At 36.3% G+C, this 21,467-nt stretch overlaps 1 protein-coding gene across 1 annotated transcript in view; it reads right to left on the bottom strand.

The window, feature by feature from the left end:
- The window catches only part of BCAR3 (BCAR3 adaptor protein, NSP family member), a 91,652-nt gene extending 72,424 nt beyond the window's left edge, over nucleotides 1-19,228 (bottom strand). The window contains exons 1-2 of the mRNA XM_031053431.2: nucleotides 19,196-19,228; nucleotides 465-584 (exon numbers count right to left, since the gene is read on the bottom strand). The gene's annotated coding sequence lies outside the window, so the exon portion shown is untranslated. The remainder of the gene's footprint in view (nucleotides 1-464; nucleotides 585-19,195) is intronic.
- Between the last annotated feature and the right edge of the window lie 2,239 nt (nucleotides 19,229-21,467).

Raw genomic sequence — 21,467 nt, 5'->3', positions numbered from 1 at the left:
GTATTTGCTCAGTAGAGATTATTAAGCCACGTAGTACCCATTTATCTAGAAACAATGTCATATAGCAATTGGCACAAAAGTGTACGTTTTATCTAATACTGTAATTTACAAAAGAAACTTCGTTAACTTTTACAGAACAAAAGTTATTTATATGTTCTTATTTTTGTGAACATATACATTTGCTACCATACCTGAGACAGCCACAACTAACACAGGGCAAGCAGCACTAGAAACAGTACAATGTTCATTTTGCCTAGCTCTCCAATAAACCTCTATTTATCTGGGAGTCTTAGTATACAGCTACAAAAGGCATTCGTTTTATTTCCCCCTTCCCTAAGACAAACACAAACTATCATCCTTTAGGTTTTTTTCTCCAACATCATAGTATGGAACATTAATCACTTTCATTAAATCATTTTGCTTGACATTTTCTCAAGAATTTTATTGAAAAAGCTATTTCTTACCTCTATGCCATCATATTGTTCAAAAAGCATGCAATATTCTGCAAGATGAAGCTGGCTCAGCCAGTTAGTAATGGGTAGATACTTCATTATCTATTCCCTCACTGCACAATGCCTTTGACTCTGAAAAACAAAAATAAAACATCATTACTAATACTATTGCTTAGGAATGATGAATGACAGAACTACTCATAAAGCAGTTAATAGCACAGAAGTTCTACCATTATGACTAAAGAGATTAATACTTTCTTGGCTGCTTGGCAATAGGCAGTTATCCATGCATTAAGGCTACTACATTTAACTCATTGTTTCATTGTGATCCTCACACAAACAGGGAATGGTGAAGACTGTATTTTGTGTAGCTGTCACAGCTGAATTAATCTTTTAGAAGATGAATCATTTAATATAGTTGTAATAATTTTAAAATACTCAGGCTTTGTATTCCAAGAGAAAATTCCTCAATATGCTAATTCAGTGATAATGCCATTCTTCTTACATACGTAACACATGACCATGTATAAAATGAAGAGGAATAGCAAAAGGAGCAGCGTTATCTGTGGGAACAGGAAGGAAGCAAATGAAACTGCATATTCTGTATGATAATCAAAATGCAAAAGATTCTGTGGTATTTGTCCAAGGTATGGCCGTAACTCAAGTCAACCTGTCATGAAGTATTTCTGCACAAAAACCAACTGCAGGATATTTGCAGTTTGGTCTCCATCATGATGCAGTTTGTATATCCTCATTGCTTCCTTAAGGCCAGGTTTATGTGCCAGAAGCAGCAAATGCTCATGTTCGGGCACGTAGGGTCTTTAATTGTACTTTTTTGATTTTTGGGTTTTAGTTTTGTGTTTTGTTTTTGTTTTGTTTGTTTTTTTTTTTAAAAGATTTGCCTGTCCTCTATGCTTCAGAAGAAGTACTTACTCATTAGCTCTCTATAAACCAACTGGAATGATGGCTTTCCAGCCACAGATCACTTGTTCCAACACATCTTTCTACTCTGAGCACATGATAAGAAGCTGCGCAAAGGCTGACATGTTACGGTCTGCAAAGAGCCAGTGTTGCTTTATGTCAGACAGAGAAAGCTATTTAGCATTTTTAGAGTTCTTGGAACACTATTCTGAAGTGCTGAAGCTTCTATTTTTTTTTTTACACTACACACTGCAACCCCCAAAATACTGTCCTGCAGAAAGGCAGGCCACAGTAGCAGTACTGTATTGAAATATGATACATTCCTAGATGTAATTTAAAAGCATTTAAATTAGAACAAGTACTCTAAAATACACAATGTTTTGTACCAGACACCTTTTTGGAAGCCACTGTGAACTTCTTCAATGTCCAACCTAGAAAGCAAGTCAAAATAGCTACACTTCAGGTACTCATACAACACTATATTGCATAAGATGTGATCCTGGAATTTATCATTTAATGAGCTATTAAAGAATAAACCTGCTAATTCACAAATCACATGGTGAAATCCCTCTATCATTCACTGGAATACTCTGTTATATTACTTGCTTCATTACAGTGTTTTTATCATTGTGAAAATATTGCAGGCTGGGGATGACAAGCATATATCTAAAGAATGCTGGTAGTATAGTAACTAAGAACATCTTGTGTAATTACATTGACCAGAAAATCTCAACATTAAGTGGACACACAGCAAAAGAATTTCTCTAAGGAATGTTAAAACCACAGAGAACATTCTTATGTGAGGTGAGGACAAACTCAGCCACTGAAATCTTTCATTTATTGGCTTGCTTTAAACAGGTACTTTCAGATTGCAAGTTGGTCAGCATGAAAGGCATATGATTTTCAGAGAGATAAAAAGAAAACACAGTTAGTTGGTTAGGATGTTAGTAAAACCATAGACAGATAGCTCTCTCTGGTTCATACTCTTTTAATTTAGTCACAGACTTCAGTTTTGTTGTCAAAGAAAGAACTTGCTTTCAAAACTGTTTAACAACTTTGAAAAGAATAATATTTTTAAAAATATAAATTTGACAATTCAGGTTGCCTTGGCTTCTAAACGATATCTACAAGAACTGGTAGAGAGTCACCATAATTACCATTCCAGAACAAAGATAAATTCTGCACTAAGCATGAAAGGAATCCCAGAATTTCCACAGAGCAACATTCTCTTTAAGTGATACTGATAAACAGTGGCTATCTAATCTTACTTGTCTTACTTGGCCAGCTGCATTTGCTTTGTTATTAATTTATACCAAATGAACACCACCCCCAAAATCACCCATAATTCATGTGCAAGCAGAAAATTAGTTAACCTTATTTGACAGGATACTAAGAGATACAAGATGCAGTGTTTTCAAGTGTACTGCACTTACACCTCTGAATGGGATTATTTTCTGGCATACTTTCATGTGCTATTAAGTCTTTGTTGATGCTTGTCTAGATTTTTCACTACTGTTTGAATGAAAAATTTGTTCCTACATGTGAAGGGGGATAAAAAACAATCTCTTTTCTCCCACAAAATAACTGACCCTTCTGATAATGGTAGTTTTGGTGAAGAAAGGTAACAGAAACATTAACTCAAGCATCTCTTATTTAACCAATATTACATTGTTAATTAGATGTAGGGTACAAACTAGTGGTCAGGACATAAGACATACTGAAAGCCTGATCAAGGTTAAAAGTAGAGTGGAATTACAAAATAAGTTGTAGAAGACTCCTCCTATATATGTATATAAATATATATAATTATGAGAACTAGGTTTAGGCAGAAGGAGTTTCCTATTATTATTCTACTTTTACACTACTTACTTTTTTTTCTGAAAATAGGATTAACTGTTGCTTAGGGGATGTAATGCCAACATTTTTTTTTTCATCAAAGCACAATTATAAACACATCAGCAAAGTGTGTGGCATATGTTGGGCATATATTTTTTTCACCCACTAGGAAAAGAGGATCTTGTCTTTCCAGAAGAATGACTGAAACAAGATAGCAGATGTATTGGAAGGCATTATAAGACCTATGTTCTATTTACCCATTCTAAAAACTCACTTCCTGTAAATCTCAGGTTTCCTGGAATAAAGAGACCATCATCGGCTTAGTCAGGGATAAACCCAGGGCTGCTCCATGACTTGCTTCTATTCATTCTGTAAGACTTTTTCTTCTGTTACTACTTAACAAGCTGAAGAGTGAAGTTATGGCATTCTGAAATCCTTATGCAGAAAGTCTTGCAGTACTATCCACTTATTTATACAATTTCAGGGTGTTTTCTTACACCAAAATAGACAATGCAAACCCAACCTTGGTTTTGTACAGTTCTGTTTCTGAACACCAGCTGTTCAGAGGCTTTTGTTAAATGAAATAGCTCCCAGAAAGTTAGCAAATGGATAATAATGGGAGGTTCCTATAGTGGCACTTCTAAGCTAGTGGGCTGAACTTGGTTTTCCATATTATCCTAAAAACTTGCTCACAGTTGCAGTCATACATATTGGGGAATATTTGAAGGAAAATCATAGAGAAAGGTTTTTCAATATGCAGCTTTTAAATCCAGTGTTCACACTGCAATGCTTTACTGATAATTCACTGGTTTTCTTCTTTCTTTTATCACAGTATCCCAGAACTATCAAAAGATTCTGCTGCTGATGTTGGCTTGTTATACTCCAGACACAAGCTGGACTCTTAATTCAGCTACGGTTTTGCCAAATTAGCTTCAATGTCATTTCTGAAACGCATACGTACGTATTGCAAAGACACCAAGGTTGAGTAACTCCAAATCACTATGTGGAAACAGAAAGTATTCCAGGGATAACCATTTATGCTCTTTTTTCAGACCTCCCTGGGAATGAAAAATTAGTTCCTACATCTGAAGGGAGATAAATGACAAACAGCAAGCCATGTGTCATGGTGTAATCCTGTTCTAGCCAGTTACTCAGGTGAAGCAGCAATTTCATCTCATCTGTAAAGTCATTTCTCTTGTAGTGCCTTTTCTACTTCACCAACTTGGCTTGTATTGTACTTCCAAATAAAGACTAGCCTCCTGCTATGACATCCATTTCTTAGGGAAAAATTATTTATTGAACACCTGCATGAATAAGAGTTTTCTTAAGGATTTTTATCACTTGACCTTGGCATACTAGCCTAACTAGCCTAACTAGCCTAACTAGCCTAACTAGCCTAACTAGCCTAACTAGCCTAACTAGCCCCTTGAATCAAGGGCCCATCAGTTTTGTTTTCAGATGAACTCAGATGTACTTTCATTTTCACATGTACTTTGATTTTCCTCTGGCATCACTGAAATCAGCAAACTCTCTAAATTACAACCTCAATAAAGCTAACTTTCCCATACAACATTCTATACACCTCAGGTCCTGTACTGCAGCACAAACTAATGACACTGGCCAAAGATCTTCTCTCCTTGCTGATCACAACCATTCATGCTTAACTAAGCAGTTTAGACAGGTATATCTTGAATGTTCAATTATAACGCATATTTGAATGGCAGAAAGTTTCTAAATGCAGAAGATAGAATGAAAAACTAGAAAAGCTGATACTGGTCATGATGCTTGCGATGCCACATCTCAGATTTTACCATCTGAATACATGTATTATTTTACAGCCCAGGTCATGTTTCTATTTCTTCTCTCCCTTCTTTAAACAATTTGCCAGTTTCTGTACAGTACACTGTCAGTGATACAGTTTAAGACAGTAAATTGTGTATTTTGGAAAAATCTCAGCACTTGTTCTGTAAAAGGAATACTAAATGCAGAGTGGGAAAGTCAGACACACTGCTCAATGATCCAGAGTTGATTTCACTTCTATGGCAGTGATAACATCGTAGTGAGAAAAGTAACCTTCTCCAAGATTCCTTAATATAGTTATGGTAAACTGCCACAGTTACTATGAAATTTGACCTAGTCTACTGCCTTAAACTAAAGACAGAAATTTTCTAGTTAGCATGGTTCTCCTAATCTAATCAGGCTATAAGCTGGTAATGCATTGATCAAAACCAGTGTATTATAAAGCCATTTCCATCTTTAATTATAGCAAAAGGGAAGGGCATCTGCAAGACAGGACAAGAGACAGAAGCAGTAAAAATACCTGGAAAGCAATCCATCAGCAGAACCAAAGTGTCAGACACTGATCAAACAAACACTGGCACTGTGCAATAGACAGTCCAGAGAAAGCACTTCCTGGGCCTGAAAGGAGTGGCTGAAAGGAGTGGGAAAATATGACTGAAAAACCTGTTTCCCCTACTGTGTCAATCCTTTTCTAATCACAGAAAAAGAACTTGGTACATTGCATATGAACTGGAAGACATCAGAGGTAAGCTACCACCATTTTTTTTTTCCTTCAGATAGGAACAATATGCAAAGCCTTGAAGTTTTGGTTAACTCTGCATGAAAAGAAATAATAAGCAACAACTACTCATCATGTAATAATTACTACAGTCAGATTCCATCTCCAGACTTTCGTCAAAAAATATCTTGTAGTAGAAGAATTACCTCAAAAAATGTCATAAATGGATATATGACCTTTGTACAAACCGCATGCAGAACGCATCAGGGGTGGAAAGGGAAAAAGAAAGCATAAGAACATAACACAAAAAAGGCTAGTGCTGCAATGATGGCTTGGCACTGTCCCACACAACACTGGAGATTTATTGTTCACAAACATGGCAATGTTTGTGATGTACAAAGCAAACTTTGTCTGTACCAAATGCACACTTAAAATATTGCAAAGGAACTGTTTTCTTACAGTTCTATAAGCCTTCAGCTATTATACTTTAAAGAGATGTGAAAAAAACTGTAATAGGGAACAAATGTATTCATATTCCAATAGACTTATCTAAACAGAGCTTTGCTTTTCTCTCAAATTCATTTGACTACAACCATTAGTCTTCAGTTGCTTTCAGCAATTGTTACATGTCTGGTGGCAGCACTGCTGAAGCCAGTTTACATCTATTACTAGCCTCCAACTCAAGTGATTAAGACACGTATTTCTTAACTTAAATGCTTGTTCCTTCCTTGCACTGATTTCTTTGCTGTGCCAGCTCTAGCATTCACTTAATTGTGCAGTGAAGGGGATCAGAGACTTGATCTGGCAGAGAAAATGACCCATAGAAGCAGTTGTTAAGTCAAATCAGGTCTCTTACTTCTTTCACTGTACAACCACAGAAAAGCTTGTGCTGGCACGGAGGAAGCAATGAGGGTGAAGCAGTCGAACAGCAAAAGTGCAAATCTGAGACATAAAATCTCCTTTTAAATTCTGCTACAGGTTAGGGACTTCTCTGCCATCCAGATCACAGTCTGCATGTAAACATATACCCTTTTATTGCACCTTGGACTGTGAAATAAAACAAGTGAGGCACACGCTTTCTTATTTCTGCCAACTGTGTTGTGGAAACAACTACAGCAAAAGGATGGGAAAGGCAGCAGGGGAGTGCCAGCACTCACTGCAGCTGTTTGATTCAGTCGAAGGATCAAGGTCCTTAGACAAGAGAAATAACAAAGCTTCACGGAAAGTTTCAGTATCAGTTTGCGATACCCAAGAGGTTTAAATATCTCTTTTCTTTTGCACTAGAGCAATCTGAAAGTCTTTTGAACATACCATGTTGATATACATCTAAAGCAGTTCCCTTCTCTTAGTGAAAGGACAGGCTTGATTAAGGTCTCCGTCTCTTTATCCCACAAGAGTCTATGCAGAAGCTGTATTACTGAGAAACCACCAAAACATACTTTTTACTTCAATTCTATTTCACGATTTAATGAAAAGAGAGAAGTACTAGAAAACAGTATGAGAAACAAAGCAAAATTGTACCACCAAGTATATAACTGTCTTGCAACACTTGAGTGGCAAATAGATCAAAAACAGCAGTTCAATTCAAGCAGTGTGTTACATTGAATTTAAAAAAACACAAATGAAAGTATGTCCCACTAGGACTTCTAAACCACCATATTTTTAAATCATTATTTGTTTTATGCTGCAATATGGATAAACAAAAGAATCTTGAGACTATGCACATAGGAGACTTAGTTTTTCTTGCCTCTTTCTTGGGCTTTCAAGACATCCTGGCAGTTCATTTCACTTTTTTCCCTTAACTGTGACTATTAGACATAAGTTAAAATTCCAAAGTTTTCAAGTTATCACAATATTCTATGCACAAATCTCTAGGAAATGCATTCAATTTTTGCCTTAAATGCAAGGACAGACATAAGTGTGCTTGTAAGGTACTACAAGCTGCAAGCTTCCTTTCATATTTATATTGATACCAATTAGCGGTAAGTACTACAAGCCAAGTAAGATATAGGTGAACTTTATGGATATTTAACATTCTAACTACAAGTGATTGCATTTCATGAGTTAAATAATGAAAGCACAAGTCTGGTAACTCTTACAGTGTAAGTATATGATGACAACTCCTCCTACTGGAAGCATATCTGACGCAGGAAAATTCAGAAAACCCCAGATTTCCTAGGCTTTTGCTGATACTGGCTAGCTACATTTTTTTCCCCACTCTACCAATTTAAACTAGACTCATCCAGTTTTCAGTACTATAGAAAAATATCTATGGGGTTTTAAGGAAGATGAAAATCACTTTAAAGTTTGCAGCTCTAATTGCATTAATGGTTTATTTATACACATAAATGAGAATCAGGTTTCAAATTAATTTAAAGCAATCTCTCTAGGACTATGTCTCACCACTAACTCTTATAACTTTGGGTGGTGCTGCTACAATGTAGGGTAACTTACATGTATAGTGATCAACAAAGCTCTAATGATTTACCGGTGCTGGGAGCACAGTTCTCTGTGGCTCCCTTTTTGCTTCCTCTTTTACTCATACTTTGTATCAGCTGTGCCAGGAATGATTTCCATTTGAATGAACCCCCTGCATTTATCTGAATAGACTACTCTGTTCAACCCATTCCATCTCCAAGGGCTGTCACAGACTATACACATGCTGCTCAGCCAGAAGCTAGAGTGGGTTTTACAATAACAGCTCAGAGCAGACAGAACTAGTAGGAATATGCAGTTATTATAAGATATACTGAGCAGACTATCAAGACTCTCATTAATTTATTTTAATCTCCAATTTGTTTCATGTTTCCTTGTTCAAATCACTGCTTTAAGCTATAATAATCACAATATTTTTGGTACAAGTTTGACAAATTGTTGTAAAGGACTTATGGATACCAAATTCTTTGAAGAGAAACATGAGCATAAATACTGTCAGCATGCTAGGCACTGAAGTGACACATCTAACCTGGACTTTTTAGGTCAGTCCCACGTTTAGCAAACCTACAGACTACAGTGAAAAAGAAAAAAACATTACTCAACTTGTATATGCTGTTCTGGCCAATGTTTACGTAAAGATAAAGAGTCTACAAAATACTAATCTGGATTTAAATACATACTGACTCAGCAACCACACAGCAGATTACCATTCACAGCTAATTAAAGCATCTGCCTCAACATCTACTCAGGCTGTTGTGTCAGACTAATTCAGTTGTATGGAATATGTCTCTTAAGTTTTCTCCTTGTGTTACAGTTCTGTTTTCCATACATTTCATAAATAATACCACAAACATGGAGTTACTCTATCCTTACGTCAGACTTCAAACCAAGTATTTTCAGTTGGTACCTAGCCAATACCCATCATCAGTAAATTACAAGAAAGAATTAAGATAGCAGTTCATCATTATGGACTGCTTATGGAAGGCATAGACTAACCACCCTTCATTTACCTTCCTTACATAACAGAAGTATAACTTTCTCCACCTCATAGCATCAACATATTTTTAATTATTAAGCTAACCAAAAGTTCTAGAAGAGAAGCAGGTTTTCACACAATCTTATTCAAGGAGAACATACTGTCACAGATGTCCTGGATAGCAAAAATATAAAAGAGACAGCATGTGCAAAGAAAACAAAAAAATCAAAGCCTATTTAAAACAAAGACACTGAGACAACCAAAATCTCTAAAAATCCTTACCCAATAAACAAGGGTAATAAATATCCCCGCATAGTTATGTTCTTACAACACTTTTATAAGCATAAGCTTGTCCTATAAAATGACTGATATGCTTTTGGTCTGATTCAACAACACCACAGATGTTCTTGCAAATTGTAAGTGTATTTATGCAGACTCTAGATAAACAAATAAAGCTAAGATCATCATATACTTCAACACTACAGTCTAGTAAGTCTTTCTTCTTTCTCTATGTCTATGTGGTCTTTTGTAGCTAGACAGGAATTCATTTTACCTGCACCTGAAGCCAGTCACAAGCAGCCTAAGTGTCAGTGCAATGCTGAACTTTAGGCAGTATGGACTGTTGGAAAGACTCCATAGCTGCTTCTCATCTTGCACAGCCAGAGCCTATAATGCACCAACAGGAACAGACTGTAAACGTGTACCTCACATAATCAAAAATCTAGTTAAAGCTAGCATGCTAAACTCTCTTCAGGGAGAGGAGATCAAGAGAAAATGAAGTTACAGCTGTGATTTTCCAAACTAAAATTTCACTGTAGATTAATCCAATTAAAACAAAAATCCTAGTCCTACTCCTTTCAATTCCACAGCCAGATCAACTCGGGAGTTATTCACCTCCATCACACCAAGTCTGATGTTTGCAGGGTCAAATGCTAAACTGAATATATGAAATGGTCCTCTTCTACAAAACAAATTAAAAATGACCCCCTGCTAAGAGGGCATTTTTTAGATGTGCTGATATGGAACCACTCAAATAAAGAGCCTGTCTCAAGTCCTTTAGCTACTTTAGTAGGTTTCTGCAACATTTTATCATGGAAGATTCATCTTCACCTCTTCTGCCCTGAGAATGGACAGAGTTCTGCTGTGTTTTTTTTTTTAATAAGGCTGCTCAGAACATGTACACAGAGCTCTTGAATCAGGCCCCACTGTTTTTTGTTTTCTTTTGGGCGCTTGAATTTTTATGGTAATTTAGGTCTTTCTTCTAAGTTGTTCTATAAAAAATGTAACTCCTTTTAAAAGGCTGAGGCATTCACATGACCAGTTAACTCTAGTTACCAGGTGTTATCTAATCTACCAATTACACTTGCACTAAGAATCAAACTGGCAGCAGTAATAATAAGAACCAAAGCAGAGCACGGGAGTGTGTTTGCTGAATTATGACCAACAGACAAACACATTCTCTTTTCAAGCTCTGTTCACTATGCCCCTATATTGCTGTTTATTGCAGTGTTAGCAAATAAATTACTACTTTGACACTTCTCACATACACCAGCACTAAGCCAAATCTTTTTAGCTCAAGACAGTGATAAAGGCAGTTTGAGCAAATCAGCAAACCACCTGCTGATTTTGCATTGATATGGATTAGAACAAAAACTTCATTTCTCCTGAGTTTGGTTTCTCCTTTTCTGCAACAGCTTGAACCTCTCTGCTCTGCAACCTGCCTTTGCTCTCACATGTGTTCTTACTTCTTCGCTGCTCTAAGCTTATGAACTATGTAGTTAACAAAAGGAATTGCCTCTTCCTTCCTTCTCTCTTCCTCTTACTCCTCCCCATTAGTCTGGTACCCCAAGCTGCACTGCCAACCTGGTACGTTTCCCTAGCCATCTTTGCATTCATTTTTGTTGACTTTTCTTTTACAATTTCAAGCACAACCCCTAATGTAAACTACTTCTATTTATTTAAAGAGGAAAAGACATTAGACAAAACATTTCATGTTGACTACTCAGCTTATAACTGTTCCAGTTATGTACTGAATCTCACAAAACCAACAAAAGTGACAAAAGATACTTAATGATAAGATCTAAGAGAACAGGAAGACTACATTTCGGCTAGACTATGGTTCTAGGCCATGGTGCTTTCATTTAACATTAAAGGTTATTTTGTGGCTTTTTTTACAGTAAATTAAATTACTCTGAAATAAAAATATATCTTCCTTTAAAATCATAGCAAATTATATTTTGTTAGAAAAGTTCCTGGTACTATTTCTAAAGCAAATGAATGGCAAAACCTGCTTAAGATATCTGGTTACCTAGCAAAGATAATGAAGTGATAAGAACTGCCTACAGATTAACAGCGGAACATAACATTAGCTGCTACCTCCAGATATCCTTCATAAAGTCACAATAACAAACAACAATACAACATAACAATAACAATACAAATAACAGAAGTAATAAACTTTGCATGAAATGTAAATTTTTTTTGTTAATTCAATTCCCTCAGAGAGTAAAATGGCTCACTGATTTGTTTCTTTTTAAACAACTTAAAATTTCACAGGAAAAGAGTGAATTTCCTGAAGATGATCAATCACAGAATCAACCAGGTTGGAAAAGACCTTTAATATAATCAAGTACAACTTTTCCCCCAGCACTGCCAACTCTAGTAATAAACCATGTCGCTGAGGGCCTTGTCTACACAGTTCGTGAACACTTCAGGGACAGTGATTCCACCACACTCCTTGGGTAAGAAACCGTTCATAATATCCAGTTTAAACCTTCCCTGGTGCAGCTTGAGGCTGTTTTCTCTTGTCCTATTCCTTGTTACTTGCGAGAAGAGATGAATCCCCACATCACTACAACCTCCTTTCAGGTAGCTGTAGGGAGCAATAAGGTCCCCACTGAGCCTTCTCTTCTCAAACTAAACAACCCCAGTTCCTGCATAGAATCATTTTTGTTGGAAAAGGGCTTTAAGATCATCAAGTCCAAATAAGCAGGTTTATTAAAATAAACTATTACATTCAGTGAGGATGATCTATACAGCACAGAGCACAAAGCTGGAACAAATGCAGTTTTAACCAAAATTAATATTTTAATTTTAGATTGATGTTGTCTCCCTCTTCTAAACTGAATGTTCTTGCCTACATGATATTTAGGGCAAAAACTCACAGCTAGCAAAAAAAAATAAAATTATCTGATTATCATTAAAACTTGGGCTAAAAGTTACAACAGTCCAGAAGCTGCTCTCTGGGGAGTTCAGCCATAAAGAGCAGTAGAAGTCATAATCTCATCAGCTTTCTTAGTAAGTCAATCTGCCTCTAAGAGTCTTACAGATCCTTTACTTATGAAATTCAAGAATTTGATCATATATACAGAAAGAAATAGAGTATTTTTTACACTACAACTTTGGACTCAAAGAGCTGGCCAGCTGAAATGTGAAGATTTGGCTCCAGCTGGAGAAAACACGAGTGGCAAGTCAGGTATCTCTGAATCAACTAAGTTAACCTGCAAAAATGCTACCAGTTGTATTTTTGTGAATAGAAGGCAAGTCTGATAAACAAAGAACTATTTCCTTTCCCTCTGAAGATACAGAAAAGCAGTGCCAGGATTCCTAGAGCCAGATAAAAACTACTACAGGTAGATAACACAAAATTCTGATCCGGTTTAAAATTGTGATGCCAATTCAAATTTGTTCAAAGTATTTTTGATTTTGTGATATCAAACTTCATTCTTTAAGACTACATACCACTTTGATTGTTCTTTCTGCAGACAGCCCAAATGATTTTTTCCCAGCCTCTTCCCCCTTGCTTCCTACTACCCACCTACTCTCCAATACAGTGTTGATGCATTCAAGCCATGCACCACCATTAAATGAAGGCTAGATTCTACTTATTTCTCAGTCATTAGCACTGAGCTTCCTCTTTACCTGCTGATTTCTGTACTGCAGCATTCCTAACAAGCTTCCATTGACACTGTGCTGTGTGCTGAGCCTCTTCATCAGAAAGCTTTTCAGCTTTACCTCACCATATTGCCTAGCAATCTGCTGCAATAACAGCATGGATGCAGAAACAGCAGAATCCATGCTGCTGCAGTAAAGGACACCACCAAGTAGAACTCTGCCTCTCCAGATTAATTTACAGGACTCAGCTGTGATTCAGAGTGAAGGTTATTGAGTCAGCCAAGCCCCAGATTTGCACTAGTTCTGAAAACCTGAGCGACACAAGTGTGGCTCAGATTGCACTAAATCCCAATGCACTACAGGTGAAGCACTTGTAGGTCTACTTTGCCTTGGAATCCATTAGGTCCATAATCTTGGAACTACCAGATAAACTCCTCATCACAAATGTTATACTTTATTAAGTACAAACTAAAAGGAGTGCTTCAGTCCTTTTAGCTCTGAATTTAACTCTTTAAACTTTTCCTCTGGCATCTGTCTGAAGCTTTAGGTATTCTTATTAGAAGAGCAAAAGAAGACAGAAACAGTTCTGTGCAGTAGTAACAGCAGTTCTCCTTTGACATATTTTTCTTCATTTATATTCCACCTATTTCAAAGACATTCTGTGTTTACAATACAATAGGAATTCTGCATGCAAAAGTAACACAGACTTCTACATCAGCAGTAGTATTCCACAAAAGAAAACTAAACCAGAACCTAGCTCATGTCCTGTCCTGAAGGGCTTGTTAAAGAGACAGGCTTTTGAAGGGAGCCTAGATTAGGCTGGCTGTGGGGGAGGGACTGTTCTCTGATGGAACAAGTGGGTAAGCAAGCTTCAAGACTGACAGAACTGCATTGTAAAACCTGAAGTTTATTAGCACAAGCATCCATGTTAACCTTAAAAGTCACAATAACATTAACCAAAACATCCAGAAATCTGACCAAAGTAGTGCACAAGTCTGTAACACTGTAATCATTGTACTGCGTTAGTTGCAAGAGGACCATACTAAAGTCTCCTAAGTACATTAAGCTACAATTCTTTATAGAAGTATTTCCGTAAGATATTTTACACTATAAGGAAAATTTCTGCTCTCAATTCTAAAGGCTGGCCAACTCTGTGAATACACCTTAACTCTTCTTCTCAGATTGAGACAACTACCTTTGTGATATAAAGAATAGAAATGCCCCAACCAGCTCATATATTCAGTAGAATCTGAGTGATTTTTGGGAATGAAAAGAAATTAAAAGAAAAAGGTCCAAAAATGAAATGAAAATTGACAATGAAGAAAAAAAGGTCCAAAACATTATGGTATGTAGTTATAGGTTTTCTTTAAAGTTACTAATAACAATCTACTCTAAGAACATTAACTGGTATGGTTACATATCATACAGGTCATAGCCTTTCCATTTCTTGGATAATTAAGTCAAGAAAAAAATTGAAAATAATTCATTCTGTTCTCCCAAAACCTTTGTCTAGAAAGTGCATTCCCTCACAACACGGTATATTATTTTCTTAGAAAGCTAACCAGATCTAATAGAAAGTTAATAAATACAAGGCAATTCTGTGACATAATCCAGTTAAAGGTAACTGCACAAAAGATCATTCTCTATAACAAATAATGTCTCATGTATTCCCAACTAGGGAATATTTTACATGGAGTTGATTCCATTAACAAAATGTGTGCCAGATTAGGTGTTCAGCTGTATTTCTGGATCTGCAAAATGAACTTTACCTACAAGTCAGTTACTTATAACGTAACTATACAATTTAAACCATAACCTGTGGACAATTTCAACAGTCATACTGAAATGATCCACTTCTTTGTCTAATTATAAATTCAATTTAATATTTTAAAGGAAAGCTTTTAAATAATTATTTAGAAACTGTTATCAAAGTTTTATGTAGTAAACAAAAAAGCCATGATCTATTCAAAGGAAATCCCCATTTTCTTGACCTAGAAATCAAAACAGTTCTATTTTTCTTCTTAAATGATATCTGCCTGCATACAAAGCGAGTCCTTTTTTAAAAACCAAAACCAATTTACAAACACCCAATGCCCCAAAAGCCCCCAAGACAACCCACAGTGCTTTTTAGTCTGCAATACCTTTTTTTATCAGTGTTACAATAGCATATAAGAGCCCTCATTTCAAGTTTTTGAGAGAAGAACAGTACAAAAAGTGACCAAACTGAAAAAAGGAGGACAGTGTATGGAGGAAATGAAAGGCATTTATTAAAAACACAGAGCTTTTTCCTCAGTCTAAGATAGAAAATGTTGATGATGATGGAGAACTTCAAAAGCACAACCATATGGAATTCAGTAACTGTTAGCTATTGTTCAAAGCCAGCCAACTTGTACTGACTCTCCAAAACTACTGCGAGGTTCTATAGCTGAAAAAATATTCATGCAACAGGGAACTGGTATAGCAAGCCTAATGATGAGGGGATTAGAATTTAAAGTGAGAGCACTGGACTCTCTTTTCTGACACCATAGTTCAAATCCCAAGCCAGACAGTAGGATAAATGAACCAGGGGGCTTTCATTCATTCTCCACCAAACAGCACACCACAAAAGATCCATACATTATGCCAGAAAAATGCTCAGCAAGAATTAGTGGCCTTGGAAACAGAAAGTTTCAGACTCAGAGTCTGGTGGAAGGTCACTGCTCTAACAGTGCAAAGTTCACTTGATTTGCATTTGATATATTGATATATAAAGGAATTTCTGAGTTGTTTAGGATCTTTTATTTCTTGCAAATGATCCAAAGATGAAGGCAAATATTAATCTCTTTGATTTCATAGCTTGGTGGAAGGTGACTAAAATGAAATCCTTCACATAACTGAAGGAGCTACTGAAAACATATAGACAAACTTTTTTCTCATTTGTGTTAAATTAACCAAGAAAGTATCTGTATAAAGGAAAACAGATTTAAATTTCCCAGTTTCCATACCATAACTTCCCTATAAATTAATAAACCTACATCCAATTTGTTAGTTCAGATACTGCTTAACAGCTTCAGAAAATCCCCGTCAGTTAATTAAACATGAACTGATGTTTATTGATTTGCTACCCCCACCTTTATTTCAAAACAAACCTAAGATACATTGATTTTCTGTTTTCTTCCATGATGCTTGAATCAAATGAGATTAGACACAGTTAAGAAAGCAGCACTAATCTGATGACACTACTCCAACAGATAAAGTGACAGGCCTTTCATTAAAATACACAGAAAAGACTCCAACAGTGACTAGATTATTTTCCTTCTTTCCAGAAATCCTTTTATATGACAAAAAGAATTCTTAGTCTGGCATCTACTTATAATTCCAATCATATAATCCGCTGCAAAGTACTATGCAATTTTTACACAATTTAGAGGTGTATTTTGCAGCAGAAACCACTTAGATACGTATCTTCAGTGCAACAAATCAGATAGATGAATGTCTAAACACTGTCACTGGTAACTCCAATCAGCTGCTGGGGCAGGAAAGAAAGAATTATTGGCATGAAATTAATGGCTGCTTTCAAGAATTTTAGACTTAGGAGTTGAACTCAGTTTATTACTGAGTGTGACCAAACGGGAAGACACAATGAAGCATTTGCATTTTTATTAGCACCTGATCAAATGCTTGCACACGCAGGACATTCACTGATCTGGTCCACCACTAAAATGACTGCAAACTGTTGAAGGATTTTCCTTCACTCAAGTTTGACAAATATTGTCTGAGAGTATTCTTTAGCCACATACATGTATCTTTCCCTGGCTGTTTGATGAACTAAAACCAACTGTAGAAATACAGTTCTCCAGCAGTAGGGACTATGAGGTATGGCATTCTTTGTAATCTGAAAGTAAAAACAACCTAAAAACATGTCATTCTTATGTATCTCGTAATTTTTAACATCCAAGGAACAAAGGCACAACATCTCATTTCTTGAAGTAAATTTCTAAGCTCATAAAACTTAATCTATCACTAGTACCTGCATTTTGGTTCCCCTTGTGTTGAAGCACACTAGCTGCAAAACTTTGAGGAAACACAGGACTGTTAAGCCCAGGCAAAAAAGCCCAGTTCACATAAGAGAACTTGTAAAACTAATTGCACCATGAGGTATTACCTAAGAATGATTAATACATTTCAAAGTTCTTACTAACTTCCTCCTTTGCTGAGAATGGTATATAGAAATATACAACACAGCCTCTGACCCCTGCTCATACAACTAAAACCAAGACAAGCAAAACAAGGACATGACATTAATTGCTGCTGTAGCTAAGTAAAGTTTATCTGCATAGTTGAAAAGCTTCCTTATGACAGTGCCAGCCGCTGGTGAGAGGAATGTGTTGCTGTCATCATAAGGAAAACTTGAATCAGGGACATTCCAGTATTACAATGTCATGGTGGTGAACACGAAAACAAGACAAGGCTGAGAGATATGAAAACGCCAATATTTAGAAAGGGTATGTGTGTAAATATTTTACTAAGAATCTGTGAATATTACATTGCATTTTGGCACCCTCTAGTGTTGACTGGTGCAAAGAGTTAAAATTCTGGGAAAAAAAAACAACCCATAGAATCACAGACGCATAGAACATTTTGGGTTGGAAGGTTCATCTTGTCCAACCCCCCTGCAATGAGCAGGGATATCTTCAACTAGATCAGGTTGCTCAGAATCACATCCAGCCTGGCCTCAAATGTCTCCAGAGATGGTGCATCCACCACCCCTCTAGGCAGCCTGTGCCAGGATTTTACCATCCCTCATTGTAAAGAATTTCTTTCTCACATCCAGCCTGAATCTCCCCTCTTTTAATTTAAAACCATGATTCTTTGTCCTATAGCAACAAGTCCTGCTAAGAAGTCTCTCTCCATCTTTCTTATAATGTTACTAATGGTGGAAATGCTCCTGATGTACACAAAGAATAGGACTCAGTATTCAAAAGCACGAAATTGGTGCTCCAAAAATAAGAAATATGCAGAAGCACTAGAACTCAATGCATGTAACTTTAGAGCAAGAGGTTTGTCTGAATATCTAAGAAAATCCTTTATTGGTTGTTTTTGTAGATTTTTTTTTTTACACAGTTTCCTGAAGATTTATTCCTCTTTGCTTAAAATGAGTTATTTACAATTAAAAGGTTCTTTGTTTTCAGTTATATATTTGAAAAAAATAAGATTACTACCACAACACTAAAATGAAAATCTCTTTTTAGTATGGCTCACTCTATCATCACTCACAAAGAAGTTGATGCTTGTGCCATGACTGCAACATTTTTCCAAGAGCAGAAACAAGTACAATCATGTGAAATGGGCTCTAAGCACTCCTGTTGTAGAAGTGGGAAAGCAGACATTACACCAACGGGGCACTACCACTACTGTTTTTCTAAGCCTTTTCTACTGTACTCCAAAGGTATTAGAACACAGACATCTACATACAAACTTGTCTACTTAGCATGTTTCAAAACTTTTCAGCCCCTCTTTTTCTCTCTCAAAGCAATCACTGCAACTTTTCATTTGATAGTAAAGTTAACATAAACCTATCAATTACAAATCAAAAACCTATTCGACATATTCCTGTATTTTTTCCTCAAGATTATCCCTTATTTCTTCAAAGGCATCTGAAAAGATACGTTAAAATAAGATTAATTTTATTTTCTAAATAATTAAAATTGATTGAGTGACCCAAAACCCCCAAACGGATTCTAATGCCTGAAAAACATAAAATAGCCCTGAAAATTATACAGCATGAGAAGATCCCCTGCATTACTTAACTTGCAAACAGAAAAAACATACTATTTTTGTGAAAAATGCAGAACATGTAAAATCTTGTTATAAATAATTTTATCTCAAAATATTACATTATTACAAAGAAGATTTTTATCTTATTCTCTGTGGATTTGAGATTACCCCCATTATATAATCGCAATCTTTTTAATTCTGAATTTTAAAACCCATTATTAGTCTACTGAGGAATTACTGCCACAATTAAGATCCAGGATTAAGACCTTTCTAAATTTTAAGCCCACAAATATTCGGTTTGGAAACATCTGTGAGTGCACCTAATGACTTGTTATTAAGCAGCGAGTACTGTGCATAACAAGAAAGATGGTACTGATGAATAAATATATATACAACAGCTCTTACCAGAGAAGGAGGTTATCATGGTCTACTGCATGCTCTTAAAATGCAGAAGCTTCTTGGCAAAAGATACACCTTGAAAATTCCTGTGCCCAGTCAGCAGTCAGACCTGCCTCGGAGACAGCAGCTGAATCACAGGGAACATAACTGAGCTGCAAGTTTCTTCCCCCCTGAATCACAGCTGTTTACTGTGTGGAGTGAAATTTTTCACACCTATTTTTTTAGCTATTATTACTATTTTTCTACTAAGTGAAAAACTTGCCAACCTTTTGCCAATTATGAAATACAGAAATTCCTGCTTATGACTCAGAGTTTCACAGGATATTTCTTAAATATTTCTTACAAAAAACTTATTCAAAAAAGTTTATTTACAATTGGGAGAAAAATGTAAAAGAAAGAAAAAACACAAATCACCAAAACCCACAAACAACAAACCCAACCACTCCTCCCAAAACCAACCAACAAACAATAACAAAACTGACATGCTTACATCAGTGTGAAACTATGCACAACCTCAAAACAGCCTCCAACAGTCCAGAGCTCAAAAGATTAATAGGAAGAGGTCAATTTATCTACTTCAGGCATCACACAATACTCTATTATGTATTATTATTTTTTTATTATTAAAGCCACTTAGGAGTTTCAGTTAGAATCATTCCCCACTCACCTGGGTTATATATATATCTACCCTGAAAACACTGATGTAGTCAAAACCTAGATGTGCAATTGCATCACTTTACAGTAATTCATTAAAGTGATTTTTTTCTTTAGTCATAGGTGTACTCACCCTGATCAGAAGACCACTGTATTGAGGGGTTAGTGGCCTGCATGGCAGACACAGGCCAGTTTTGTGCTGCATGTACAGGTTGGTTGTCAGTCATCCATCTGGACGTAACAGAGGAGCCTGCAGGCCAGCTCCCACTCAGTACTGGCCATTACACCACCTGTGTGTCCTTTATCTAAAAGTGCAGCAAACAGTTCTCACGTAAACAAACTGCTTGACAGTAGATATGAGAACTATAATTGGTTTTAAAACATCCTGTAAGAGCTCAAAAGACTGAACCATCAGATGACCTTTCCATCAACAAGATCTCCCCATGTGCTGAACTCCCATTTGAGACATGTTTGATTCCACAGAACTCAGCACCTGGAAGGACATAAAATTGCCTACACTATCCCTTTTCTTTACAGCATTAACTCCAAAATGGTATTTTACAACACTCAAATCCATAACCAACCAGTATCTCCTGGTAGAAAACAACAGGTCACTAGATTGCTTTTAGGTATAACCCCAAGGAAGAGAGGTATGATGTCTGGAGTGTTAAAATCTATTAATTGAAAAGTAATGATTTTATCATTTATGTAAGTATATTAAAGCTAAGATGCAGATAGCTTGCAGTTGTAAATAAAATACTAGTACCATCAAAACCACTCTCCATATCCCAGGTCTTAGTTTCTCCTTCGCCACTTCTTTTGTTCACCTGGTCCTTCCACTGTACTCTGAAATATTCCAAGGATTCTAAAGTAACCCCTCTAACCCATAAGGCCTCTACCAATACCAGTTATATAGCAGCTAATACCAAATACAAAACCTGTCAATTTCCCTTCCAAACTAGCCATGAATAGTGTTTGAAAGTAAATTATTAAGCCATATTCCCACTTTTATACATACTTCACACATAATAGCATACATTATCACAGCACTAAAAAAAGCAAGTGATAATTTTGTAACAAGGCTCTTGAATAAAAGCCACTTGTAACAAACTCTGATTTGAAATGTCACTGAGCCTGGGTGTAAACATTTACCCAAATCTCTCTGATTGTTTTGCCTTCCTGCAGAAATGACTGGTACCTATTATCAATTTGGATAAAGTTTTATAAATGTATATCAGTTCTGAATATAAGAAATTAATTTTTTTTTGTTGTTAAGTCAATGCTTACTCTCTGCCAACCTTTTGGAAATAAAAGTAACCCCCTGAAAGAACAAAGACCATTTTTCAGTGCGAGAACTGAGGAAAATTCACTGCTGATTTAGAGTGGCAGAGCTAACTCTGTGCATTCATCACAAAGAAGCCTCTGTGTTGGTACTGCCTGCACAGAAGAGCCTTTGATGTGCAGCTTTTCATTTCTTCATACTGTAACTTCTGCAGGGCGATAAGTTGCATTAACTTCAATGACTGGTTTGATGAGACAAAATTGGAAGGAAGAATACAGGACAACGATTAAACAAGGATCAGTTATAAAAATCACTTGCTAGTTCAGTGTTCCTCTATTGTGG

Source organism: Melopsittacus undulatus, chromosome 6, assembly GCF_012275295.1.
Source record: "Melopsittacus undulatus isolate bMelUnd1 chromosome 6, bMelUnd1.mat.Z, whole genome shotgun sequence".
In the NCBI taxonomy this organism is placed as follows: domain Eukaryota; kingdom Metazoa; phylum Chordata; class Aves; order Psittaciformes; family Psittaculidae; genus Melopsittacus; species Melopsittacus undulatus.
This window is presented reverse-complemented; position numbering and strand designations above follow the sequence as displayed.